The sequence below is a fragment of the Peromyscus californicus genome, unplaced genomic scaffold (genome assembly GCF_007827085.1).
Source record: "Peromyscus californicus insignis strain IS unplaced genomic scaffold, ASM782708v3 Scaffold_19__1_contigs__length_69161282, whole genome shotgun sequence".
Lineage (NCBI taxonomy): Eukaryota > Metazoa > Chordata > Mammalia > Rodentia > Cricetidae > Peromyscus > Peromyscus californicus.
Window position 1 is genome coordinate 4,367,442 of NW_026294491.1, and position 9,084 is coordinate 4,376,525.

Below are 9,084 nucleotides of genomic sequence, written 5' to 3' on the forward strand. Positions count from 1 at the left end.
AAGGTGAGACCCACCCTGCCCAAACTTAAAGGCTGTGCACACATCTTGGGAAAGACTGTCTGTCCATCTGTTGGCGGACAGCTGTCGTTCTGGCTTGCTCTCTGTCTTATCTCCTAGAACTTCCATCCTTTGTGTTTGGCTTTCTGAAGAACTTCAGTCTGTGATAACAGCAGAGAAGTCTGAGTCCATTCCAGAACCAGAGGGATAGGATTGCCACATCCTGAGTCCCAGGCTCTGGCTTTAAGGAGGCAGAAACACTGGGGGCCTGGGGCTTCTTCCTTTGACATGATGTTCTCACGTTGATGGGACCATGGCGGAAAGATGGCATGATCAGGAAGCCTGGTTCACGAGATTCCAGGCAGTATCCAGTGGATGTGGCAGAGACAAATATCCTGAGCCCAGAGAGGCTGGAGAATAGGCCTAAGAACACACAGCGAGCTTGAGATCTGAACCCAGATCCCAGTTTGTGCTCCCACAAGTGGTCACTCAGGTAACTGATGCCAATAAGCCTGCTCACTGGGGGTCACTGCCCATGTGGCTCATTCACAGGTGCCAGGCAGAGGTTTACTGGGTTGACCAGGGTCAGGGCTAAGATGTGGCAGGGCAGGACTTAGGCTGTGCCTGGGTAGGGAAGATAGGGACCAGCAAGTGGCTATTTTCATAGCTGGGACATGCCACCGCGTGTCCCAGGCATACCTGGTTCCTTGCTTATTCCAGATTAGCGTGTGTTCTGCTGTGCTTGCTCTAGCAGCCAAAGTCCCTCTGTGTCTGCCTCAGAGGGCACAGACAGCCCCCAGCATCTGGTCCAAGGGTAGCCACCTGTGGGCCTCCTGGTTCTGCGAAGTTACAAAAAGCCACAATTCCTGTCCTTGGCCAGTCCTGGATTCAGCTCCCCAAGCCCAGGGTCTCCCCACGTGTCCTCCCCGCCTGCAGATGCACCCTGGAGACACTCCATGAGGAAGGCCCTTGTTCCCTGCACCCAGGCCTCACTGCCCACCCCATCCCCCGCCCCACACACAGTTTCCCCCACTCATTCAATGCCACTGCCTGCTTACTCCCAAGACGGCCTCTGGAGGGGTGACCCTCGGGGTCCAGGCAAGCCTGTAGTCAGAGATGAAAGCTTTGGGCCGGTTGGAGGGACAGACACACAGGACATCTGCACATGTGTATGCACACACAGACAGACAGCATCCTCTTCACCCATCCTCCCATGTCAGGAAGCACAGCTGCCCCTGGCCCGGTCTTGGTCCTCAGGAATCGCTTCACTCCGTCAGGTCAGGCATGGCCCCCAGGTCCTAGATGCCCACAGCAAAAGAGGACAATGGCTAAGAGGGATTTTGTTTGTGACGGAAGAAGTGGTAGGCAAGCCGGGGAAGGTGAGTGTGGTGGGCAGCAGGCTGAGGAGGTGGGGGAACTGCTTGGGTCTCCTTGAGGTTGGGAGCTGAAGGGGTTAGCTTTAAGCACTCAGGTGGAGAAGGAAGGCTGGGGGGCCACATTGTACAACCTCGAGGCCCAGCCCCAGGTGCCCCAGGTTGTCCTTCTAAACCTGTCACTCACCAGACCTGGCTGCGAGCCAGCTGCTGGGCCGGGGCTTCCAGGCACTTAGACGAGCCTCTTCAATGGTCTCAACGGTTCCTTGGAAGGACACTGTTGTCACAGGCTTCCTGTTACTCTCAGTGGGGAAACTGAGGCACAGGGCTTGTGCTGAGAGGTGGGGAGCCAGGCATGGAACACAGCCAACTCTCAGCCACCAGCAGGGCCTCCCTGCTTGGGGTGTGGTATCAGTTGTTCTTTCCCTGCCCCAGCACCAGGTGGACCCCAGGCCTCCGCAGGGGGTGGAGGTGGTGGCCCACGTCATGCCCTCACCCAGGGAGCTGGCTACTGCCTTTCCCCTACTGACGCAGAGCCAGCCGGCCTGCTGGGCCTTACAAAACCACAGGTCCGATAAGAATACAATCAAGCCTGTTTTGCTCCATTGGAGGGGCTGGGCCATGAGGCCACCGCGGTGGAGGGACTGCCGGCAGCCCGGGTGCCGCTATCAGCAGCCTTGTGTCCCGTCCCCCCCGCCCCCAGCAGCCCCTTTGAAATTTACCCACCTTATCAAAGCCCCAGGCTTCCCCTAAACTCCAGGGACAGCTGCCCTTTGTGTGCGCTCTGACTTCTACCTGGGCCCAGGGACTACCTCGGGGGTGTGTGGTGGGGGTGGGGTGGGTTCCTGGGAAAGAGCACCTGGGCTGCACACCCCGAGAGGCCCCCAGTCTCACACACAAACCGGGTTTGTCACTGCCAGCTGCACACCCTTCTCTCTGAACATTCCCCTTCACCTCCATCCTCAGCATCCTGCCCACCCTCCTCTGGCCAGCACTCCTCCACAGGTGCCAGGTGGGGAGGAGTGCTTCCTTCCTCCTCGGGCACTTCCTCAGCCACAGAGACCTGCTTCACGCCTGGTCCCCCAGCCGCACCTTCTGCAAATGTTTATTGAACATCTACTACACGCCAAGTCCCGGGGGCCATGGAGGTGATGAAGGACCCTAGCCTCACTCTCCCCTCCCTTGGAGTTGGCATTCTTGCTGTGGAAACAGGTGACAAACACAGGCGCTTCGTGTCAGAGGGTGCTCTGTGCTGCAGGGGGCGGAGGTAAGACAGGGAAGGAAGACAGGAAGCGCTGGGGACAGGTTTACGTGTATGGGGTTAGCGGAAGTGCCCTTGCAGGTGGCTCAGGAATGGAGATCTAGGCTAGCCTCTCCCTCCACACACTCAGAATCACAAACACAGGAGGGGAAAGCCAGGAGAGAAGTAGAGACCCACACTGGGTGTGGGGATCATGGTTGTGAGCCCAGCACTGGGAGACACAGGTAGGCAGATCGCCAGTTCAAAGCCAGCTGGGCTACACAGGGAGTTCCTGTTTGTAATCACAAAATAAAAGGACCCCAGGATTGAAAATTGTTTGGTTTTTGCTTTCTCCTTCCTTCTTCCTTCCTTCCTTCCTTCCTTCCTTCCTTCCTTCCTTCCTTCCTTCCTTTCCTTCCTTTTTTTCTTTCTTCCAGAGACAGGGTTTCTCTGTGTAGCCCTGGTTGTCCAGGAACTCACTTTATAGACCAGGCTGGCCTTGAACTCACAGAGATCCACCTGCCTCTGCCTCCTTAGTGCTGGGATTAAAGGCGTGCACCACCACCGCCTGCCCAGGATTGAAAATGATAAACGGGCCTGGATTTAATCCCTAGGATTGTCCAAGCAGAACCAGGCAGTGGCCCGTCAGCACATCAAGTTCTTATTTTAATGAGGCCACACAGCACAATGACAGCAGGGCAAAGGTTGGACCCCAGCAGCCCTGCGGTGCACTCAGGACTCCATTCCTGCTACTCCGCTGGCAGGGCCCTGGGCAAGAGACGGAACGCTGAGCGTGGATGGGGATGCAGGTGTTCACTGCCGAGGTGCTGGCCAGGCTAGTTTGGAGCTGAGAGCTGGCAGACTGTGGAGAGGTATGGGGGGCATTTTGACTCTAAAGAGCTGTCAGCAACCCAGGCTCTCTTGGGACGCCTAGTGCCCCTTCCAAGGGTCACTGTCCTCTGGGTGGCAAGGGCTGCCATCCCAGCACTCAGGAGGTGGAGGCAGAAGGCTCAGAAGTTCAAAGTCATCCTCAGTTACACAGTGAATTTGAGGCCAGCCTGGAACACACGAGAGAGACCCTGTCTCTGAAAACAAAAACAACAAAACACCACAAAAAACGGGGCGGCGCTGTCATATTGTCAGAGCAGGTGGGATGGAAGTGCCCGGATGTAGCGGTTCAGCACGCAGTCCGTGCTAAGCACTTCAGAGGCTTCTCCTAGGTCCTCGGGTACACACCAGACTAACCCATCCACACCCTTCTTTTAGGACACATACTCATGGGGGTCAGAGCCCAATCTTTTTTTGGGAGTCTTACTATATGGCTAGGGCTTGCATGGGACTCAGGATCCTCCTGCCTCAGCCTCCGGGTGCTGGGACGACAGGCCTGTGTCACCATGCCTGGCCCCTCTTTAGTGTTCAGTAGCATAATAAACCCGACTACCAACCCCGTATCAAGGTCATCGTGTACAACACTACACGTTAGCGCCCCTGCTGCCCATGTGACTCCTGTACTCGGGCTATACACCGAACTGCTGGCACTGATGAAGAAATGGAAACCCACTGAAGACGTCAGAACCTTCTCCATGATGGTTCTGACAACACTGGGTATTTTCTCCCTTTGACAGAACCCTGGACAACGGGGTCGCCTCACAACCTCATGAGCCCCTAGCCAAGTTCTGTGACTTTAGCTGAGAAATCAGAGCCACATGCTCAGTCACTCAGCCCCACAGTCGGTGCCTCTCTAGCAGGGCCCACAGTCCACAGTCCTGCACCTGGGGGCTCAGGGACAGCCTGCCTGGCTGGCTCCTGGATCCCTTCAGTGCAAGAGACAAAGTCTGGTATGGCAGCCACTCTCCAGTGAGGAAGATGAGGGGGTAAGACTGGGGATGTGATAGAGTACTGTGCCTAGAAAGTTTGAGGCCATCTACGCCATCTCCCGTACCACAGAAAAGGAGGGGAAAGCAAGGCAGTTTTGGCTGGACTTAGTCACACACCTGTAACACAGGCATCACTTTCCATGCTCCCTTAAGTCTGTCTGCAGAGCCAGCCCAGCACAGACAGCCTTCTGGATCCTGCCATCCTCTGGACTCTGATCACCCTACTCTATAAGTTCTCCGGCCTGTCCGCTTTGGGCCAGGAGCCCATGGAGACGGGCTGTGTCCTAATTGCTTGGTGTCCTTGGACTCTAGAAAAGGACAAGAAGAATGGGTGGGTGGGTGAGTGGACAGGGGGATGGATGGATGTGTAGACTGATGAACGGGTGGACAGATGTGCGTGGACAGATGGGTGAATGAGTCTGTGCATGGGTAGATGTGGACGGGTGAAGAGGTGAATCTGGAGATGGATGGGTAGGGGGTAGATGGATTGACAGACGGACAGGTAGATGGATGAGTCACTGAATGGGTGGGTGGATGACGGGATGGGGTGAGGATGGTAGATGGGTAGCTGGCGGGTGGGTGAATGAGTACATGGGTGGATGGGCGAGCTGGTGAATGGGTCGACAGATGGACAGATTGGTGGATGGGGTGGAAGGACAGGTTTTGTCAGTGGGAAAGCGAGGAGCTGGCGCTGAGGCAGGTGTGGGCTTTCCTCTGGATGGACAGGGCTATGGGACATGGTTTTCTCCCTGCGGCTGTGGCAAGACCTGCCCAGTGTGGCCAGGGTCATGGGTGTGCAGGAAGAGGAGGGTCAGGGCAAGGTGACAGCAACAAGGCCTGCTTCCGGGTGTGGGGTTCTCACCTTTCACCACACCCAGGGACTCCCCTGAAGTGACTCAAGTCCTAGCAGGTGTAGGGTACAGGACAAGCCACACAGACCACTGAGTCAGGTCCCTGGGGAGGAACTTCGTCACTAGCTCAAGAGGGGCTGTGAATGCCTGGTCCTGTGTTCAGGCCCCGAGACAGGCTCAGGGTCAGGAAAGGTCGACCCTAAGTCAAGTATGGTGTCCTCTTCCTTAGGGCACCTGCTCTAGCTGGCTGCAGAGGAGCTGAGGCTTCTCTGGAGATCCCGATGGAGGAGCAGGACAGGCCTGCCTCTGAAGGCTCCGGCCTAGCTGTCCAGTTGAGGGTCTTAGCGGGTAGGGCACTCAGGGAGAAGCTGGCTGGAGGAATCCAGCGCCCCCCCTCCCCCACAGTTCTCACCTGCCCCTTCAGGTAGTGTGCCCCTCCCCCAGCTTAAGAAGGGGAAAGGGGAGGAGGTGGGCTAAACAAGGCGTGGGGGGCTGTCAAAAGGGGAGCACTTGCAGGAACTTCCCAGAACTACAGACCACGGAGCTGGAAGGAGCACTAGCTGGGCTAATCTGAGGATTCATTTTGTAAGGATATGGAGGAAGCTCAGAGAGGCAAAGAGCATGCTCAGAGTCACACAGCACTAACTGCTGGGCTTCCCAGCCCTCTTAGCAGCAGCCCCCTGAGGCAGGGGAACTACTGCAATCTATGGTATGTAGAAGAGATGTTAAGGAAGTTGCCGGTGGTCACACAGGTTGTGAGTGGAGGTTCTGAAAAGCCAGCCCCAGGGGGCCTGGCTCCAGAGCCGCAAACTGGGTACTTTGTTACAGCTGGCCTGGGACCTCTAGCTCCGCAGCTCAGCTCTCCTTCCTGAGCCCTGGTGACAACACACTGGACAATGATGTCACCAGTTCACTGTATTGACCCCTTCTGGTCACTGGACGGATGTGGACGGATACTTTCCTATGCAACCCGGCTTTCACACTTTCACACTCTGGGGGGCAGATGAGGAGGTGAGCACACCCACGCTTGGCCACCGACCCAGAGACAACCAGCTAGGAGGGAGCAGCCAGAACGCACAGCCAACCAGTCCAGGCTCTGTCTGTACCTGGGGCTGACCAAGGGGCCACAGGGCCAGTGGGCGCCGGGGGAGTTTTGTCCTGTGTCTCCCTCGGCCTCTTGTTACCTGTGGTCTGCCTTGGACCGAGCAGCCCAGGTGGTTCCCAGAAACGACCCCAGTCCACCAATGACCCTCGCCAACCACCCCAGTCCACCAGTGACCCTTGCCAACCACCCCAGCCCACCAGTGACCCTCGCCAACTACCCCAGTCCACCAGTGACCCTCGCCAACCACCCCAGTCCACCAGTGACCCTCGTCAACCACCCCAGTCCACCAGTGACCCTCGCCAACCACCCCAGCCCACCAGTGACCCTCGCCAACCACCCCAGTCCACCAGTGACCCTTACCAACCACCCCAGTCCACCAGTGACCCTTGCCAACCACCCCAGCCCACCAGTGACCCTTGCCAACCACCCCAGCCCACCAGTGACCCTTGCCAACCACCCCAGTCCACCAGTGACCCTTGCGCTACTCTGCCCCTGACAAGGCTCCCACGTCACGTCAGAGAAGCCAGGATCCGAGTGTCGTGTCTATCACACACTTGGCAGCTGCTTCAGGAAGTGGGACCCACCCAGCGTCTCGGGTGTCACTGCCCAGCGGGCAGGGAGACCCACACCCCCAGCTTCCCCATTGCCCGCTCCCTGGCTTGCCCACTCAGGCCTTCAGAGCTCATGGGAACCCAAACCACACCTGGGATTGTGGGTCACTGGGCAGAGATGGGGACGCCAGGATTTAGGGACGTAAGGGCTGAAGTGGGGCAGGACCCCCGTGGTGCAGGGCTGGACCCTGCTCACCCATGAGAGCAGGGCTGACTGGGATAGGGCACAGGCGACTTACCTGACCTTGGGTGTAGAGGTAATGGGAGGAACATTTTTTGGGGTAGGCAGGGACTCGCTGTGTAGCCCTGGCCGGCCGAGAACTGGCTATTTACCCCAGGCTGTCCTCAGATTCAGAGACCCACTTGTCTCTGCCTCCTAGTTCTGGGATTCAACGGGGCACCACTAACTCAAAGGGGCAGAGAATGCACAGCACAGCTGTGGGGCTTGGATCATCTTCCAGCCCATTTTAGAGACACACAAACTGAGGCAGGCAGCAGAGGGAGGCAACATCAGAGACAGCAGCAGAGCTGATCTGAGTGTAGGCCTGCTTAGCCACATGGTCCCAGGCATGGAGGGAGTCAGCAGCCAGAGAGGTGCCAGCCAGAGCCAGATGAAGATTTTCTCTGGGCCACCTTCACTGCGGATGGGCTCAGAACCTGGACCAGTGGGTTCAAGACCAGGCTCTTTCTCCGACTTGCTGTGCAATATATTCTAAGTTCCTTGCCCTCTCTGGGCCTCAGCCCGATCTTCTAAAAAAAGCCAAGAGGATCCAGACATGGTCGTAGTACCTGAACTTGGGAGGCTGAGGTAGGAGGATCCCGAAAGCCCGTGAGTTCAAAGTCAGCCTGGGCAACGTAGCATGACCCCACCCCTAAAATAAAAATAAAACAACCAACTAATCAGGCATGGGAGCGGTAAGGTTGGGTCAGACGCTGTCACTGGCTGTCACTGGCCCTCAGTTGGCTCTCCTGGACACGCCCACAGACCCTGCCTCATGGAAGGAAGGGCCTTGGTTGTTTCAGAGCCCACTTCACGTGATACTCCAGTGACATCTTGCTTACACCAGCTCTTCATGTGTGTTCGTTTTCATACTTCCCTGTGAGGAAGATCTCTGTCACTTACAGATGGGAAAGCCGAGACCCGGAGATGGCGAACAGTGGCCATGGCCCCACCCTAACCGGCCATGCCTCTGCCTCGCCTCCAGGGTAGGGCCATCTCCAGTCTCATAGGAGCCCCCCATCCCTGGCTGCCTCTCACCCTGCCTGGGGAGGCCTGACAGACCAGCCCACAGCTGGCTGGAATCCCGAGGCCCCCGGTACCATCTTCCACGGCCCACCCTTTTCTTTTTCACGAAGCATAGTTTTATAGAAATGGATTAATTTAAGCTGTAAGAACAGTTAGCAAGAAGCCTGCCACGGCCATACAGTTTGTAACCAATATAAGTCTCTGTGTTTACTTGGTCGGGTCTGAGCGACTGTGGGACTGGCAGGTGATAGAGATTTGTCCTGACTGTGGGCCAGGCAGGAAAACTCTAGCTACAAATGGCGCCCAACGTGGGGCTCGAACCCACGACCCTGGGATTAAGAGTCCCATGCTCTACTGACTGAGCTAGCCGGGCCCTCTAGCACAAGGCAATGATGAGATTGATAAATTATTGATAGGAAATGTGCTGGAGGCCTCAGAATTTCATAAAAAACATCATGTAAATAGTAAAGGTTTAAAAAAGGATTTTTCCATAACCTGGCAACAAGCCAAAGAAATAGTAAAGAAATGTCCTACTTGTTCCTTCTACAATCAAACACCATTACCAGCAGGATGTAACCCAAAGGGTACTCAGAGGAATGAAATCTGGCAGATGGACGTGTTTCACTTTGCAGAATTTGGAAAACTGAAATATGTACACCACACTATTGATACTTATTCAGGATTTCAATGGGCAACTGCTTTGAGTTCTGAAAAAGCTGATTCTGTAATCACTCATTTGCTAGAAGTTATGGCCATTATGGGTATACCTGCACAAATCATACCA

At 56.2% G+C, this 9,084-nt stretch overlaps 1 non-coding gene across 1 annotated transcript; it reads right to left on the reverse strand.

Moving 5' to 3' along the window:
* Nucleotides 1-8,600: 8,600 nt before the first annotated feature.
* Nucleotides 8,601-8,673, reverse strand: Trnak-cuu (transfer RNA lysine (anticodon CUU)). Its single transcript has one exon. It is a non-coding gene; the product is annotated as a tRNA-Lys (tRNA).
* Between the last annotated feature and the right edge of the window lie 411 nt (nucleotides 8,674-9,084).